This window comes from Lissotriton vulgaris, chromosome 6 (assembly GCF_964263255.1).
Source record: "Lissotriton vulgaris chromosome 6, aLisVul1.2, whole genome shotgun sequence".
Lineage (NCBI taxonomy): Eukaryota > Metazoa > Chordata > Amphibia > Caudata > Salamandridae > Lissotriton > Lissotriton vulgaris.
Genome location: NC_141694.1, coordinates 105,591,367 through 105,610,915, shown reverse-complemented (window position 1 = coordinate 105,610,915; position 19,549 = coordinate 105,591,367).

Below are 19,549 nucleotides of genomic sequence, written 5' to 3'. Positions count from 1 at the left end.
AGGAGTAGAAGTGGAAGATATAAAGGGGTTTGTATGCAGACTACTCCGTGAAGATATTCTAAAGGATCGACCGGACATTAACCTGGAAGCTGAGATTCAGCGAGTACACAGGGATCCATTCAGGCTGCACCCTGACCGCAAAGCACTAAGTAAGATTTTGGTGTATTTCCAAACATATAGTGTTAAAGAGCTGATCCTTAGTAGATGTCTGACAGGCACCTCTCTGCATTTCCGTGCCAACCCCTTCCAAATAAGATCAGATATAGGGGGCAAAACCGCTCAAAGACAATGGGAGCTTAGCTCTAGGATGCCAGATTTGCATTCAATGGGAGCTCAGGTACAAATGAAATTCCCAGCTTTGCTCAAAATAATGTGGAACAACAAAATGTTTACTTGTCATTTCCCAGAAGAAGTTGATGAGTTATTAGTTAAAATGAAGGAATAATTAACTTTTCATTAATTCTTTGCAAAATTGTATCTCTAGAGGGTGTTTAAATAATAAAATGAGGAAAAAAAAGAAGATTGAAAAAAAAGGGGGGGAAAGGGGGGAAAGAGGGAAATATATAAGAAACAGTAACAATTACTGATAAAAAGGAAATCTTCTAGGAAAGACCAATGTTTAGTTACACGTAATGGGTGTGTTAAGGGTGTAGGGCCTCCTAAAGGCGTATCCACGTCAAACAGAAGGGATGGGTTCCTCGGGGGGAGGGTTGGGAGGGTTCACAGGGGAGAGGGGAAAAAACAGATTAAATATGTCCTCATATGCTGTAAATCCTTATTTTTTTAAGTTCGAATGCAACCGCAGGTCGCTATTGGTTACAGGTGTAGGGGTAGTTACATCACATAATGGCCTCGCCTAGTTGTAAAATCCTTTCCTGGAACTTGAACGGTTTGGAGAGCCATAAGAAACAACAAAATGTTTGTGAGTTTTTGAAAAACTCTGAAGCATGTATATCTCTCTTACAGGAAACTCACCTGGAAGCAGAAGAGTGTAGAAAAATATTTGTAAGACACAACTGGGTTCAGGAAACTTTTTGCTCTAAACAAACTGGCGCTACTAGAGGGGTAGCAATGGTAGTGCGTGCTAATAAAGGGATTAGGATCCATGACTGGAGTACAGACCAGTCAGGAAGGTGGCTAGCCGCAGTTGTTTCAATTGGCGGCACTAAATTTTTGTGTGGGGTATACTATGGTCCTAACGAGGACAATGCTTGTTTCCTACATAAGCTAGAAAAATATGTGCTACAGCATACAATTCCAGTCATATTAGGAGGTGACTTTAACCTCTTATTAGACCCACAACTGGATCGCACCTCGAAAGCCAAATATAACCCCACAAAAAATCCCTTTTAGCCTTAAAAAATATCATGAAAGACTACACATTACAAGACGCTTGGAGAATCAAATATGGTAATCTCAGAGAGTATTCTTTTTATAGTAAAAAATATTGCCAGTTTTCAAGAATAGACTTTTTTTTGTTAGATCAATCTCTTTTAGCTAACATCGCTTCTGTTTCCTACATCCCAGTGGGTCTGTCAGATCACTCCGTGGTTGAGTTAAAAATAACTTTCAAAAATAATATCTCAGAATACAGGTGGACACTTGATAGGACCATCCTACAAAACAATGAGATTAGGAATAAAATTAAGGAAAGTATAGTGGAATTTTTCAGGTTTAATGAGAACACCGCTTCAGACCAAACTATATGAGACACATTTAAGTCTTACCTAAGAGGAATTTATGGCTCCAAACGATTTTAAATAGGAAGCTTAAAAAAGAAAGAGATATTCAAGAGCTCAACTTAATTAAAATAAAAGAACAGCAACTTCAACTCGCTGCCTTGGAAGATAGAGCTAGTATTCCAGGACTGGAAAAGGAAATACTAGAATTACAAACAGATTTCAGAGCAAGAGCCGAAAAAGTAGTTAAAGACAAGTGGGAAGTAAGTAAGCTTCGTAACTTTGAATATGGTGAGAAATGCGATTCCCTGTTAGCCTGGAAGGCTAGGACAGAGAGGAGCAGGAATAATATTAAATCTCTTATACAGCGTGGAACTAGATTGCCTTTAAAAGAGGACACAGAGATCAAAAGAGAAGCTAGAACTTTCTATGAAGAATTATATCAGGAGAAGAATAATTGGCCGGTGGGAGAATTGGATAATTGGTGGGCTTCAAGAGAGTTGCCACAGTTGAGTGATTCAAATAAAGCTTTCTTAGCCACTGAGATATTGGAGGGAGAGGTTAGGTCACAACTGAAAAAGATGGCTAGAAATAAGGCCTCCGGTCCTGATGGACTCCCGACCGAGGTCGACAAAGATAATGTGGAAGAAATCTTAGTCCCACTACAGAGACTCTTCAATAAAATATTCATCCAGGGAGAACAAATTCCTTCTTCCTGGCTAGATGCCACAATTTCTCTGATAGTCAAACCAAACAAAGACCCGGAAAAGATAGAGTCATATCGACCGATCTCGCTTTTAAATTCAGACTCAAAAATTTACTTTGGTATCTTGGCGTCCAGGCTATCTAAAATAATCAAGTCTATTATCCACCCAGACCAGATGGGTTTTATACCAGGCCGCCAATTGAATGAACTGACTTTTCAAGTCATCGGAGCAATAGATTTTTCAATTGAAAAAAAAGGTGCCGCTTACCATTGTAGCGATAGACGCGGCTAAGGCGTTTGATCAAGTGAACTGGCTCTTTCTATGGAAGTCAATGATAAAATTTGGTTTCCCAGAGATCTTTGTTAAGGGAATTGAAACTCTGTACAGGGGTCCTAGGGCTAAGATTTTGGTTAACGGCAGTCTGTCTGAATGGCTGAATATTTCCAGAGGGACAAGGCAGGGTTGCCCCCTATCTCCCCTCTTATTTGATATCTATATTGAGCCCTTCGTATGTTCCTTAAGACAAGACCCAGAAATTAAACCATTCAAAATAGGAGACTTAGTGCTCAAGACAGCTCTCTATGCCGATGACCTCCTCCTCTATACGTCTAATCCAGAGGAGGCAATACCAAGATTATTCAAATTGGCCGAGGATTTTGGTACAATATCAGGGTATAGCATTAATAGAGACAAAACTGATATAATGTGCTGGAATAACCCTGTCCTTATCCCAGAAGCAAAATCCAAAATCTGATATTTGGGGATCCATATCACCCAAAACCTGGAAGAAACTCCTAAGACCAGTAGGCTAATAGTTGTAAAGGAGGTCAGAAAACTCCTGACTAGATCGAACACTCTACCTTTAAACATCTATGGTAGGGTGAACCTAGTTAAAATGATAATCTTGCCAAAGGTCACCTTTCTATTCAATTCTATTTCCTTAATCTTTAATAAAAAAGATATCTCTAATCTGCAAGGGAGGATTGGTTCTTTTATCTGGGCTACGAAGTCCCCTAGAATAGCCTGGAAGAAGTTGGGGAGAGGACTAAAGCTTGGTGGGTTGGCGCTTCCAGATTTACTTCTTTATTGCTAAACCTTCCAATTTAAAAACTTCAAACTTCTAGCTAACAAGTTGGACTCTACCTCACACGACAGACTTTTTCAGGCTATGTTATTAGACCTCCCATATAGTTCAGACTTTTTTCTGTTCAAGTTTGAAGACCAAAGGGTTTTTTTTTAAATTCGTCTAAAGCTCCAACAGACAGCCCTAGATAATTGGCAACTGATACGGAAAATTTTAGGCATCCCTTACTACCACTCTCAGGCCCCAATTTGGTACTCCCCCGGCACTCCGGAATGTTTAATGGATCAACTAGCTCTCACGTTGAGGAAAGCTGGCCTTACAAAATGGGGGGACCTTTGTGACGCTTCGACATTATTAAGTTGGGAAACCCCATCAAGCTTAACAGAGGGTACCATTACAAGATTCAAGTTTTACCAACTGTCTGCCTGGTGGGGAAGTCAGAACTGGAATATAGAAGAAGAGAGCCTTCCGCTTGAATTAATAATTAGGGAGAAGGGATGGAAGGGCGAGATTGCCGAGTGGTATAGAATTTTAGTGGGAAGCAAAGATAATCTCGAGGCTGAAATAATCAAGTTATGGGATACTTCTACAGTGCAGATTTCAGGTGACATATTAAAAGTCTGGACAGATTCTTTCACAATTTCTCAAAAAATTATTAAACCATCGAACTTGAGAAGAAACCACTTGTTTACAGTGTATAGGGCTTATTGGACTCCGGCGAAACTCTCAAAAATTTCAACAGTACAGTACTCTTGCCCAAGATGTAAGCTTTCAGCAGCAGATGATGCCCATATGTTATTGGAGACAGGTGTGTGGTTTCCTGGAAGAGGTATTGTTATCACCAATTATATGCAATCCCAGACTAGTTTTCTTTAGTTTTCTATCTGATTATGATATAAACAGCTGGATATCACAGTTTATTTTTTATGTGGTTGTCATTGCCAGAAGAGAGATCTGTAAGGAGTGGAAATCAGAACACCCTCCAAAATTTGCTGATTGTCATAAAAATATCATAGCGGTGAGCAGATTAGATATGCTATGTGGAGGGGTAAAGTCTATTAAGCTTTGGTCTGACTTAAAAACATGGTGTGAGAAATAACAAAAAAAGTCCAATGATTACGCCAGAGGTTAAGTGGTCCCGTCCTCCCTATGTAGCAAGTAACATTGCGATAGGGAGTAGGACTGGAAACAACCCTACCTCTGGGCAATCTTCATCGGCTATCCACAAACACAAGGGCAGGAAAGGCAGGTTTGTGTCAGTGGCCTGAAGTACGCCCATTTAGAGCTAATATCTACTGGTGGCATTTATGAGGACAAAAAAAAAGGGGATACCCAGGCAGTTATCTTCCATTAGAACCTCAATTTTGACAATGGCATTGGACTGTTGTGAATTAAAGTCACCACAAATCAATTAAATAAACTTTCCCCTTTTACCCTCTTCACACAACTTCTGAGCAGCAATAACCTAACTGATGGATCCAATGTTGGATGCAAAATCCCCCTAACTTGAGTGGACCTCACAGGACCAGCCTGGGGGAATATAAACATTAAAAATATCAATCACATCATCTTCAGGGCCGGTGTACCAGACCCTCACATGAAGTACTTTGGGAGGCAAATGAGTTACCCCTAAAAGCTCTATTTTGCATTGCAATTTACATGACACCCACACTGCAAGCCTCCATGATGAGCTATCCTTTATGGAGTGCTTGGCTGGTACAGTTATGTTCACAAAGCTGTTCATGCTAATTTCACCCAAGGTCCAAGTTTCCTGTAAGCAGCATATGGATTGTTGGTTGATAAACTTTAACCAATCCTCGTCTTCCATTTTGCTATCCAAGCCAACAATGTTTCAGTATAAATATAAAAACACTCTTTGCTTACGCTACCAGTTTCAATGGCCATGGGCGCTTCATAGTAATTCATAGCAGCAGGCGGTGGAGGTAGGATCCCCAGGACTAAGTAAGACTCCCCTCTGGCTACAATACTGCTGCTAGTAGCCAGTAGTGCTGCTATCTGGATCAGTTTTTACAGTCTGCTTCGTTTTGGGGGTTGGGAGCTTCATTGTCCTTGTACTTTTACTTGTAGTGATACAGCCGTTCTCAAGGAGCACTCCATTGACAACCTGATGATCCCTATTTCCTGCCCCTCTAGATGGGTGATGTGTGGGAGGATTAAGAGGAACATGAAGCTCTTTGTGTGGCCAAAGTTATCCGAATGGAACCTCTTCTCCTTGATCAATGGCCGAACACAGCAGGATGTTGACACCCACATCACGGGGGGCTCATAACCCGCTCCCTGATGGGCAGTGCTGCAACCTTCTAAAGGAGTCATCAAACGTCATGGCTCAGGTGCTGTCCCTCTGCAGCTCTTCTCATAGGCCGACATTTCTTTTTGTGTAACCGTTTTGATTGCACTTGGTGCCTTTTCGTTTTTTTGGAAACATCTGTTCCTTGACCACCATTGTTCCACATAGTTATCTTGTTTTTAGTGCCGTTTGTGTGATTTGTGTAATTGTATCATCAATGCATACTATGGGAGAGTTGGAAGTTGGATTTTGGCCGACTTCATTTGCAGCTGCATCAAAACTTGCCAAACTGCTTCTCAAATCGCACTGTTCACGCGCTCCTTTGATTGGAGAACAGTCACTTTATTGAGTATATTGGGAATATTGGCTCCTTCCTTGAGTATTTTCCCTAGTTTGCCTATCTTCCCCTAATTCATGGTTCCTTCTTTAATGATTGCACCTTTCCCAGAGGTTGCTGGTGGTGCCGGATTCTCCATATTGCAGCCTGGATTGTCAGTAAGCCCTGTAGCAGCAGCCTCTGGTAGGCAGATAGGTCTGTTCCCAATCTCGTGATCAAACTTCCCGACTGGTGATCATCTAGAATCACAGTGCTCGAGATTGCGTTAGTAGCTGGGATGGTTGCAGGCTCCTTTTCAATCTTCTGGAAGAGACTTGTTATTACCTTGAGGTCATTGGAGGTAGCAATATTAGAATCAGGGGGGTCTAGTTGGTAGTTCTAGGGTACTTGATGGCACAATCAAAAGCTCCCTCTGTAGGGTCCTTTTTTCCTTTTGGATGGGTCATGAGTAGTTTATTGTACACCCTTAATGAGCGTCTCAGCACCACCTGCTTCCCGCTAGTGTGCCTACTCATTAACGCCATGCTGCTAACCATTTCTGGTGGTACTGAATATTTCAGTGGCAGATATTAGATATCCTCCTGTACAAGTTCAATGCGTCCAATTTTTACTTCTAATAGTGATGGTGTAGAACTACTGCATAGGCAGAATATGCAAGGTAATTAGCAGGATGATTTATATAGATGATTAAATGCTTCAGTGTTATTCCTGACATAACAGCTAAAGCAGCAAGGACCATATGGCATCATGTTAATCACATAAAGAAGTGATTTTTAACCTATGGTGCGCGGACCCATGGGGGTCCGCAAAGCCTACATAGGGGTTCTGTGACTGCTTCGAAAATAAAATATTATTAACTGATTAATACAGTGTCAATCATTAAAGAAGCAAATTGTACAATTGAAAATGTAAAAACGTTCTGAAAATGTGAACGAATTTGAAATTGGAATCTAACAATTAAATTAGTATCTTCGGATTGGTTTATAAGAGCAATGGAAGTGCACAAAAAATATATAGCATGGATGATGAGAGGCCTCAATTGAGTTTTTTATGTCCTAAACTTTCTATTAAATGACAATATTTATTTCATATTCGTTTGTGAAATGAATAAATGATTCATTATATGTGTATTTGTATGATGAATGCTTGTATCTGTACGGTTTATGTTCTGTTTGGAGGGTCAAATAATTGAAAATGCTTAGGCTGGGATCCCTGGCCTCCAGTATCGACTCACTGGAGCTCCCCGGATTCCATTAGTGAGTCAGTCGGGGTCCTTGAGTTCCAGTAATGATTACGTGGGAGACCTCAGAAGTCAAAAGGTTAAGAACCACTAATACAAACACTAAGTTTACCCTACTAAACATGACTATGACCCATAACAAATGTTATTATAAATGTAAATATTTTACCTTGGCTAAATCAGCCTGCCATGTTGTCAAAATAAATATACGTTAGCCTCGACACTATTTTGCTGCTAAGTAAACTCGGTTAGCATTGAACAGCAGCTTGTTATGTTCTATTAATACACATATTTTGCTTACAAATACCAGTATTCCGTTGTGTGTAAAAAAAACGACATTCAAAACAAACAATAACTTGTGATCAGTAAATTACCGTTTTTGTGTAAATTTCTAGGCTCTCTCTCTTTCTCCATTTTTTTTTTTTTAGAAAATATATGAGTTTTGTTCCCAGACATCAGCATGTCATGTTATCAAGCATTCAAGAGCTCCACATGGAAAGATTTTGCGTATCATAGTTGCATCATCATTACATTAAGAATGCTCTCCATAAGCTAGAGCAGCCCCTGAATATTAGGTGTGACCATTTTGTACCAAAGATACCAATCAGAAGCTAGGACTGGCCATGAGATGCCACAGATCGTCATCAAAGACGAGTGCCATCATTATGCCAAGGTTAACTATCCTTACATCAACAAAAGGTCCATATATGCCAAGCCTATCATTACTACACTGATAGGTCACCGTTATAGCAGGGTGAGAGCTGCATATACGCGACTGCAGCTGAGATGTTAAGGGTGAGCCACCATGATGGCTCAGAGGATCACAAGATAACAGGCTCAACATTACCTCCTCGTCCGTCTTTATCGCCACAGTGATTAAACAATGAGCTTTAGCCTCCCACAGAAACTCCCAAGTGAAAAGTTAGCATAGCAGTCCCCCATCCGTCCAATAGCCCGGCAATGAAAACACCCGGCTAGTGAAAGCGGTAGTAAAAGCGCGGCCGGAACAGACGCACTTGCCCTAGTGGCTGCTCAGCAGGACCCCAATCATTAATGGGAAATACCTGGGGTCATGCGTTTTCAACTAAGTGGCTGTAACAGCATCAGCATGAAATTACTACACAGCAGCCCAGACGAAGAACTGTGCAGGGTCTGCTAGCGCTAGACCACTAGCTACTGAGCATAAATGAGTCAGCTAAAGCCAGACCTCTGCCCTTTAAACGGAATACACTTGCTCAAGCAGACCGTGCCCACCCGATCCACGCGCACCCACCGAGAGCCATAGTCCTTGTAATGATGTTACCCCACCTGATAATTTGTTGAGATGGAAATGAACCAGAGCCCCAAGAAAGCCTGTGATGCTAAAACAGTCCTCGGCCCCAAATTGAGAAAACGAAGGTGCGACGAAAGCAGGGTAGTAACATACGCTAACAGGACCTCAGTCAAGTAACTGGAAATCCCTGGGGCATGTGCATCGCCAACGCAGCGGGAACAGCTCCTACCTAAGACCACCATAAATTAGGCAAAATAACAACAAAGAACAGAGCAGGGTCTGCTAGCACTAGACCTTGATCTGCTGGGCATAAATGACAGCTATAGCCAGACCTCATCCCCAAACCACTTACCTGCATAGTTGGGTGCAGAATCAGAACTCGAGGTTTCGCAGAAACCAAAAAACAAGATGTGCTGTGGGTGGACTTCCTTTTTATAGGAGGAAGAGAAAGTCGGCCATATTCGAGGAACAGGAGACTAGTATGCTAAATTTTGATCTGGGAGTTTTTGTGGGAGGCTAAGACTCATTGTGTAACTACAGTGGTAAGGAAGACTAGGACTCAGAGTAATGGAGATTACTGGTAAGTATCTGGGGCATTAGTACCATAGATGCCACCATAATGTCAAGGGCAGACACAATATGAAAGAGCCACAATGAAGCCCTAAGCTGATCACAATTTCCCTGGGATACAACATATCAGAGTGTGCCTGCCCTCACTTCTTCCTCACTGCCGCACACACAGTGTATCCGAGTTTGAGGTAAAAGTGAAGGAACCTACACTTGTATGCGTAACAAAAAAGAGGGGTTCTACACAGCTTTGGTGCACTATTGCAGCTTATCTCACCAGAAGAAGCCCACATTTCCTGCTTCAATCCTAAGTTGTGAAACTACAAGTACCCTGTGGGTGAACAGTCCTTCAGAACTAAGGGCCAGATGTACAAAGGCTTTTTGTAGTCGCAATAGCTGCGATTCACAAAATTGGCCCATTTGCGACCTCAAAATGGCCTTTTTGTATGTACCAAACCCAAATTGGGATTCAGTAATATGAAATCCAGTTGGAAAACATTAATATTTTACTGACTACTGAAAGGCAGTGGTGAACTATTCCCTTGGGGACCCCCTTCCCTTGTTTAATGTTGACAAAAACATTTTTAAGAGTATGCAGTGGTCACATGGACCATTGCCTTATCTTGAAAAGTGTTTGTTAAACTTTTTAAATGCATCCAGTTTTGCTTTAAGGAAAAAAAAAACATTGCTTCATTTAAAATCAGTGACAGATGCATTGGTCTGGTGAGCCCCAGCAGGCCACTAGCCTTTGATGTCAGTGATTCACAGTTGGTCACACTTTGTAACCTATTTCATTAATATTTATGATGTAGGTTGAATTGCGACCCACTACCATTATGTACATTGACCTATTATTGCGTAGGTTGGCGTGCAAAATACCACACTGGTCCCAAAAATACTTGTTCCAGATTGAGACCAGCATTTTGTGCCCAGTGCATGGTACATCTGGTCCTCACTGTTTTGAAATTGCTTTTCAAATAGCACTTGCTTTCGATGATTTGCTGTTGTGTTCACTGTAAACAATACAGGTTCTTTCGACTCCTTCTAGCAGCTTTGGCAGTATTGGAAGCTATGTTCACATTCCGACAGAGCGCTGTAGTGTCTATGTTATATCTTCATTTACTCCTATGGTGCAAGGCATTTATAACTGATAATTGACCGTTCCCTCAATATGGAATTCAATTTGTAGGTGGGTAATTAACAGCTATTAAAGCCATCAGCCTCAGAAACGCAACAGTTCGATTATTTGCGAACACCTAATTCAATTATTTTCCTAGCCTTAATGTCAATACAGTGACTGCTGTTTCCCACAAGACATCTCTCCAGTGCACAGAACGATAAAATATATATCGCATGCAATAATGTCTTTGTAGTATGAGTTGTAACCCCTCCTCTTTTCAAACCCACCTGCTCGTCGCACACGCACTCGCAGAGCCAAGTCCGCTCTCTCTTTCCAGTTGGTTAGCTCAGCCCACGCCTCGTGTGTCTGTAATTGCAGTGCTTGTTAAAATGATGTGGAACATTCTCATTATAAGCACCATACCAATGACAAATACGCATAAAATGGCTCCCATTGTGAGGTTTTATGGGCAATGATAGAGCAATTACGCACAGGTGTTAGTCTCAATCTAATGGCTTCCATTAATCAGATTTGGTTAAAGCCCTGATTTTTGGCATGCGGGAGCCTGGCTTTCCGCTTAGAACTGTTGTGATGGTTAATTTGTTTACACAGATCATAAATAGGAGCGCCATTACGAGCAAGTGATTGGCTAAAACATAAGCACTTCATTTTATGAGCATCAGATGTTCTGCTGAGATGCTGCAAGCCGGAGCCGGGATGCAGGTTCCTGCGCGAGGCCCATGGCTGCTTCACGCGCAGGCTGGGCCTTCTTTGGAGAATAATGCAGGTTTGATTGCACAGACTGCACTGTTGGTGGGTATTTTTGCAAAGGTAATGCTGCTATTTTGCACCAAATTTTACAACAACCGGTGGAAAAACGACAATGTACCAGCAGGTCAGTACAATAAGGACACTTTGCAACAGTTGGTTGGTGTAAGTGTTGTTGATGTGCTGTGGCCAGTACAACATCACCCTACACCGATACAATTCATGTAATCCCTTCGAAAATGGATCCCTGCTGTATTCCTTCAGGAACCCCTGCCTCTCTACTTCACCTCTTACTCGCTCTTGAACGTCGAGCCACAAAACATACAAGCGGCAGAAGAAAATGAACACACTTTGACACCTACCCCAACTCCCCAGACATCTCCAGGTCCACCCCTTCTCCACCTCCGCCCACCCAGCAAGCTCCTGTTTAAATGTTAGTGGTCGGCCTTTAGCAACGGATGGAAACTACAGAAAGTCAACATGGCTCCTGCGGCTGCCTCCATGACGACTTAGTAAAGAAATGTACTGCCAGGAGGCAGCTTTTGCTGCGTTATGTTACATTTCAACTTGGGAGGCATTCCATGGGTGAAGTATAGGGGGCCTCGCACGCCCATCCATTCCATATTTGTCCAATCTTTTTTACAACCCGCTAAGACATTGTCAAAACTTGATTCTCATCAGCTCCCTGATATGATTTTCTTGGAAGGTTTTGGGCCCGCTTGGAGAATCCCAGGAATTTTGTCAGAAGCTGCTCGCCTCATCCAGCAGTCATTGGCTCCAGGAACTATAAAACTTTTCAAATGAGCCTGGTTGGTCTGGAATAGCTGGTGTTTGGACAGGGATTCAGATCCCTTGTCTGGTGAACGTAACCCTGATTGTTAATTTTTTGAATCTCAATGGAAAACATATAGGACTAATAACCAGGTCAGCTATCTATCTGAGCAGAACATGAACGAGTAAATGGTAGGCCAGTTGGTGAATCCGTTGATTTGTCATCTTTTGAAAGGAGTACGATTTTCCAAACCTCCTTTACCAAAATATAATGAAATGTTGAATTCTAATTAATACTACATTTGATTCTCTCATGGCATGTAATACTGAGCTTTTATTTAAATATTTGTGTGTAACATTGACTGTTTTGTTATGTCTGTTGTCATTCAAACGTATTTTGGATGTAAGAGCTTTGGATGTGTCCTTCCGGCAATACAATGCTAAGGGATAAACAGGCACATGCATTAAAGGATTTTGCGATCGCAGACGGTGCGAATCGCAAAAATCGTCCGTTTGCGATCGCAAAATCTGCTTTTGGAATGCATGAAGGGTGAAGGCCCTCGCAATTTGAGAATTTGCAATTAATTGCGAATTCTCAAATTGCGATTGCATTTAAAGAATCACATTTTGCGATTCCTTAAATGCAATGCATGAAACTTTATAAATTTGCGATTTTGCAATTAGGGGGAGCAAATTACCATGAGGTTGAACCTCATGGTAATTTGCGAAAACTTTGAAAAATGCACTTTTTTGCATTTTTCAAAGTTTCATGTTGTGCACACACATGCCCTTAGGGCATGTGTGTGCACAGCATATGTGCACAGATTGATTTCAGGGGTGCAACAGGGTGTCCTTTGGACACCCCTGCACCCTTGAAACCGCATTCTAAATTTGCGTTCGCTAATTGCTAATCGCAAATTTAGAATGTTGTCCCATTCCTTCCTATGGGCCTCTAGGCCCATAGGAATGAATGAGGAGGTATTCCTTAATTGCGACTCGTAATTTGCGAATCGCATTTAAGGAATATTAGGAAATTGCAATTTTTTCAGTGATTTCTTGATGCATTACATTTTGCGATTCCTCAATTGCGATTCCTTATTTTTCGCAATTTAGGAATCGCAAAAAGAAATATTGATGATGCATATGCCTGAAAGTTTTAAAGTACGTACAAGGCCAAAACTAATTTATCCACTGTACATTGCACATGTTTTCCATCGCAACCCAAACTATGTATAGATAACTATTTAAGGACATATATTTCAATGACTGTACATCTGTGAGCACCCTCTTCAGTACAGCTGTTTTTTTAATTCCAAAAACCCCACAGACCTGTACCTTCCACTATCTTTGCTGATGGATCAAGTGGGTTATGAATCTGGCGGTTATTGGTACCAATGCTTCTGCTTGAGAACTCAGGGACTCACAAGCCTTCTTGGATGTCACTAGCCAACAGGACATTCTCAGATTGGTGGATTGGTCAAACGCTAACACTTTCAAAACCTTTTATTGTTAACCTATTTCTCATATGGGTAATACTGCTTACAAAAGCATAATAGGAGCCTCCGGTCTTGTAATAAAGAGGAGATTTTCCTAGCTTTAGTGAAGGAGAGTATTATCCCACCGCTCATTATATTAATCCTTCGATGTTTTTTCAAATTAGTGCTGGCTCCAACCACAACTCCTTGTAGGTCAGAAGCATCCATGGAGAGCCTCCAACATAGATGGATTGAAACGAGCCACGGAGCTCCAGAAATGTCTTCAAATGGGATCCTTGGTTGCTCCCCATTTTGTAGATTTTTGGCATCCTGCTCTTCATGGCTCCATGCACCTGGCAACATACTTCTTCACCTTACTCTTGGCCTTCTTTGGCAAAAGAAGTCTGGTTGATCTCAGTCAAAATAGCTATTAAGTTCTACGACACCCAGGATTTCTGGATAAAGTAGTTTGTTTAGTCGTTCCTGGTATATGAATTAAAGCAAAAGAACAATGCATTATGCTCACCTCTGTGTCTTTTACAAAATATAGGATTTCCTCACTAAAGCTAGGCAAGTGTCTACTTGCATGGAGCACTCCTGGAAGTCTGCACTGGAATTCCTCTAGTCAGTATGAGGGGTTAAAATGAATATATGCCCATTTAGGGCACATTTGCTAAATTTTCACGTAAATCAAGGAAGCAAGCTGCTGCGCTGCCTTGCATGAAAAGAAGAGAGCAGAAAGGCTTCATATTCACAAGGATATAGAGCAGTTCTGCTTTTTCCTTGTGCTGGTGGACTGTATGTAGTCTAGTGTCAATGAGGCACCCTTGCATCAAGGTGCAAGGGTGCCTGTGTTACAGACAGGATAGGTTTTGTGCAGGGAGGTGTCCCTTCCTGCACAAAAAAAAGAATCTTTAGAGGCATTTTCCTCTTTCTTGGTAAGAGGGAATAACAAGGATAAATAGAGATATTTCCTTGTGTTGTGCCTCACTTGGGGAGTGGTAGCATTTTGATGCTTTCCAAATTTTACAAGCCCTTGTAAATTTGGAAACGCGCCAAAATCCATGGGTAGATGCATGGAAGGCGCCTTGATGCCCACGGGCTTAGTTGCGCGTTATAAATTTCATTTCATTTCATTCATTCATTTCATGGAACGCCCATACTCCACTCATGGAACATCTCCCAAGTTGAAATGTAACATAACGCAGCACAAGCAGCCACCTTGTATTATATATATTGCTTTACAAAGCCACGCAAGGCACCCAAAATAGACCTTGTGTGGCTTTGTATATAGTACTGAAGCCTTTGTGTTGTCTTTGTACCACCTTGCTTGACGCAAGGACAACTTAAAGGCTTCATAAATATGGGCCATTGTATCTTGAAAACTGGCACTCCATTTAACATTTTGAATCCCCCTATGGATGAGCGTTAAATATTGCTGATGGGAAAGGCTAATTGCTATTTGCAATGTATGTATTGTGACTCCTTGCAAAATGTCCTCGTTGTCGGCGCAAAGTCGGCCTTTTGGCGCATGCTCGGATTCTGTCCACAAATAAGCAGCAATTTGTCTGACAGCTAAACGGGCTCGCAATAACAGTAGACGCGAGCAAAACAACTGTGTTAAGATTGCATCGTAATCTGAAAATGATACATTCTTATCCCTTTTTAATTGGAAATGCAAAATATATTGGTAAACGGTCACACGCTCACACATTAATCAGTTTTGCTCAGCATGATGCAATTAGGCAATAATATGTGATCTTTACCGAAGCAAGAGATAATTAATCACCACACTTGATTTCTTAATTTGATTCAATGAAGTCGACTAATCAAAATGCATATATGTTTATTTTGAGGAGCCAGTGCTCTTCCCCGCATTGCACACTGATGCTTGTCTATTCAGCATGTGCTGCTTTCCCGGAGCCTGCTGCTCAGCTGCAGTCTAACCACCGAACAGCCACTCTGCAGGTTAGCCTGGGCTGCTGAGATGCTGCTGAGTAAGCACAACTTCCCCCTACAGCCACAATTTATAGTCCAGAGTGAAGCCGGAATGGCCACGTAAATGAACCCAATTACTCAAAGCCTTCTTATGAGAAATATGCTATTAAATAAACTGCATATAGGAGAAAATTAAAGGGCAGGCAAAGTTAAGCAAGGGTGAAAAGCAACCAATACACATTCCAAGTAAGAAATTGAAGAGAGTTTAAGAAATGCAGGGGGAATGCGGCACTATTTACTGATTTAATGCTAAATTAAATTACAGCCTTATTGTTTTGTATAGAAGACAGCTCAGAGGAATGTATTTAAAATGTAATATGTGACTTCTTTTATATATTTTCGTTTTTAGGCATTATGGTGGTACACTCTAAAATGATTGATCTGATGAAACTGTTGCTCTCCTGTAATGGCACAAATTGTAAATACGACCATAGCACTTAAAGTCAAAGTTAAGGCTGAATGAAGGAGTTGCAATTATTGCTCCAAATAAATGTTTAAGACCATCTATGTGGACTTGCAGGCACAGCACATCTCAACTGCAATTTTAAGTTACATTGTGTTGCTGTGTGTTGCACAATGAAACGCTAAGGCCCTGATTACGCGTGGATCGGTTAATTCTGACCTGTGCGTAAACCACTGGTTATTCAGTTAAGTTGACTAACCTAATGTTTATGTGGGGGTCGGAATTATGTGTTTGAAGGTATAAAGTTCACTCAATTTTCATTAAATTTCGGCAGGTCAATGCTGTCGAAAATGATACGGTATTTACCGTATCATGCATATTTTGGTGCGTTACACACCAAAATATGCATGTTATTCCACACAATTCGTACTAGGTGGAATTTATTGCCCAAAAAATAATGTATCCCGATGTATTATTATTTATCAGATGCAAAACGTTTCACTGAAACTCGTAATCAGGCCTAAATCATGGATTGGAACAATTGCCATAACAATGTTTTTTTTGGATTATCAATAAGAGTTTAAGTAGAAAGCACGGCGCAAGTCCTAAATAAAGAAGTGGGGGGACGCTCAGAGGCAGGAAGTGACCTCACGGCAGGAAGTGACGTCACGGAAGTAAAAACCTAGAAGTGGGGGACGCTCAAATACGTGAAGTGACGTCACGACCGGAAGTGACGTCACGAAAGGCAAAAAAACACTCGATCTACACTTTGTGGTCCTCTGCTGTAGTTTTGCTTTTATGGTGTATGTGTTTTCAGAGGTTATTAAAGGGGTGTTCTTTCGCTTAAATAACGACCCTGTCTGGCCATTGCATCTTTATTTTGACTGTTAAGACGGCGACAGAGCATCCGGTGGACTAGTTTTCCGTCTCATACCAGATGCCAAGCATGGCTGTCTGTACCGACCTTGTTATGGGGGCTTGGCCGTCCCTGATGCAGAGAGGCCTGGTATTGTCAACACCCTGTAAGAGTGTAGGAGCGGTGCACGGCACCCGAAGGCTACCTCACAGAGAATCCCCAGCGCAATTTGCTGCAGCACACAGGAGTTGACAGACCGGCGTGGCGCCTTCCCAAGCAGAACGTCACGAAGCACTTGCCACAGACACGCACAACTGGCGGCCGAGAGCCTCCCATCAGAGCAGTAAACCTCTGCAGGACTGACTTGGGAGATCGACGGGGCGGCCGGCCGTGAGGGCGAATACCGCTATAATTTAAAGCCCAGCTTTTGCGCAGGGGGGACGGCGTCCACCCGGTAAGACCCCTTAAAATAAGTGGGGGGATGCCGTCCACCCGCGTGGTACCCCGACTCGAGCCCTGGTAGAAAGACACAAATAATCTGAACTCCTTGCGTGCTCAGGACGGCCTCTGGCTGGGCTGGGCATGTGCTTATGACGGCCGGGGGCCGTCTGAAGGCCGCCGATTCCCCAGCGCAGGCGCGAATTTCGCGCCTGGCCTGGGGAATAATAAGTGGGCGGAGCACAAGCCCAGCATGACGTAGAATGGCTGGGGCCCATCCTGAGCACGCAAGGGGTTACGCCCCTAAATACATCCCTGTCCCACGGCGAAATTATCGCTGCAGGGATGGGGTTAAAAGGCTCATTGAATAAAGAGAAAAAAACTGTTTTCTTTGCCCAGTCCTCCTGTGGTACTCCACCTTAATATTGACTCAAGAATGCCAATGTACAATAATATAATTTTTAAAATATCTTGGTGTCCACAACATTGTGACCCAGAAATTCGAAGGTAAGAATATCATTTTTTAACTTTGCAAAGTTCTTGTTAATAATGGGCCTGATTAGGATGGCGGTCCAACTGCCATCCAGCACAGCCATCTGACCGCCGCATTAGGATGCGGTCAATCCAAACGCTGTGGTAGGAGGGACTGACCAACGCAACCAACAGGCTCTAGGTGCCCGTTGGGCCATTGGTCAGATTGTAATCCCTACAATAGGGACTGATCCAGCGCAGGCAGTGCCGTAGGGATTACAATATACCTTTCTGAAAGACTTTCCATGGCAGTCCGACCACCGTGGAAAGGCTGTCAGAGAGAGACCTAGGGGGCCCCTAGCAGGACCCCTGTCCCCCGTGGGCCTCTGCTATGAGACCAGGGACCCACCTGTGGTGCCCCCCGAAACATGTGGTGCCTGGCACACGGGGCATGGATGTTTCAAAACATCCCCTTTTCCACTGAGGCTTGTTCTACAGCCCTTTTCCAGGCCTCAGCACAAGCAGCAAGGAAAAGGGTATGTTTCCGACCGCATACACGGTAGTCGCATCTCAATTTGCCAGATGGAACTACTGACTACATCCAATCTTTAGGCCCAATATCTTTACTTTAGCACCATTGTAAGTAATATTGTTTTTTGGTTATTTACTTTTGTAAGTTTACATGTAATTTATATTGTTTATTTAAATGTTTTAGTGGTATATATAATTGTTCGTGTAATTCCAAGAATGGTTTAGATCTGTTAGAATTTTTATGCACATTGTTTTGTTACATTTTTATCATATACTTTTTTTTATCTTACTGGACTTATATTTTATTAATGTATTTTTATTTTGATGTATTAGTTGATATATTTTAAATATGTATTATTAATGGGTGTATTTATTAGATTGGATTTTAATGATTCGTGATTGGTTATTTAGTTTATTGGGAGTAGGGTGGGAAGTTTTTTTTAAATGAATTTGTATATATTCTTAATTATTTGATAATTAACTAGTTACTTAATTAGTTTGATAAATTGTGTATGTGTTGTGGGGGAGGGGGGAATGGATAAATTGCAGCCAAGCAACCATCATTAAAAGAGCCTGGGTGACCTGGAGATTTCCGGAGATGGCATCACAGATCAAGACTTTTCATGGAATGATTTCACCAGCAGAACATACTACCAAGAGTTACAATTGGCAATATATCTGACAAAGTGGTTAGGATGCAGAATTATGTGCCACCAGTTTTCAGAAAGGAGACAGTAACCAAAATGTTCTCATACAAATCAACATTTAATTTAATTATTTCAGTTGTTGTGTTTGAATATAGGACCTATTTTTCATTAATTAAATATCTCAAGTGTTTCACGTGTCTGCAGTTTGCTCTTTTGCTTTATTTTGTTTCTGTGCCAATCCTGGGCTGTACCAGATTAAACAGTTATTCACAAGCAGGCTGGGCAAGGTGAGGGCACTATATCAGTTTCAGGAGCGGAAATAGGTAGATCACAATGAGGTTCGACTGGCAATCTGAGAACCTGTCCCAGTGGGAGACTATCACTAGGGAAGACATCTATCATCAGAGAAGCCTCTAGAACCACCAAGTCCCCCTGGAGATGCACACTAGGTACGTTTACCATATTCCTGATGTAACACCTGGTATAAGGTGGGAATAAAAGCTTTTTATGGTCCCAATTCATGAACTCATCTGTATTTGTATTGGATATTCTTTTTGGAACTTTAATGAGGATTCAAGCCTGCGAAGTGTCCTTGGTAGAAATACCAAGTCGTCTGCAGTTTGAGGACAGCATCATTATCCATCAGTCATCCAGATGGGCATGGCACTGAACTTTCTTCAGCCATAGAGTAGCCTCTTTTAAAGCAAGCATTTTAGTAGCAACTAATAAGGATACAATTTAGGCAAAGGGGAGGATTTTAGTCTGATAGTGCTGGTTAAAACTAGGGGTAACTTTGCAACCTGCCTGCAGCCACTCATAAGAGAACAGGAAGTAAGGATGTCCAATGGTTGATGAACTTCTGCATCTGAGAAAGGA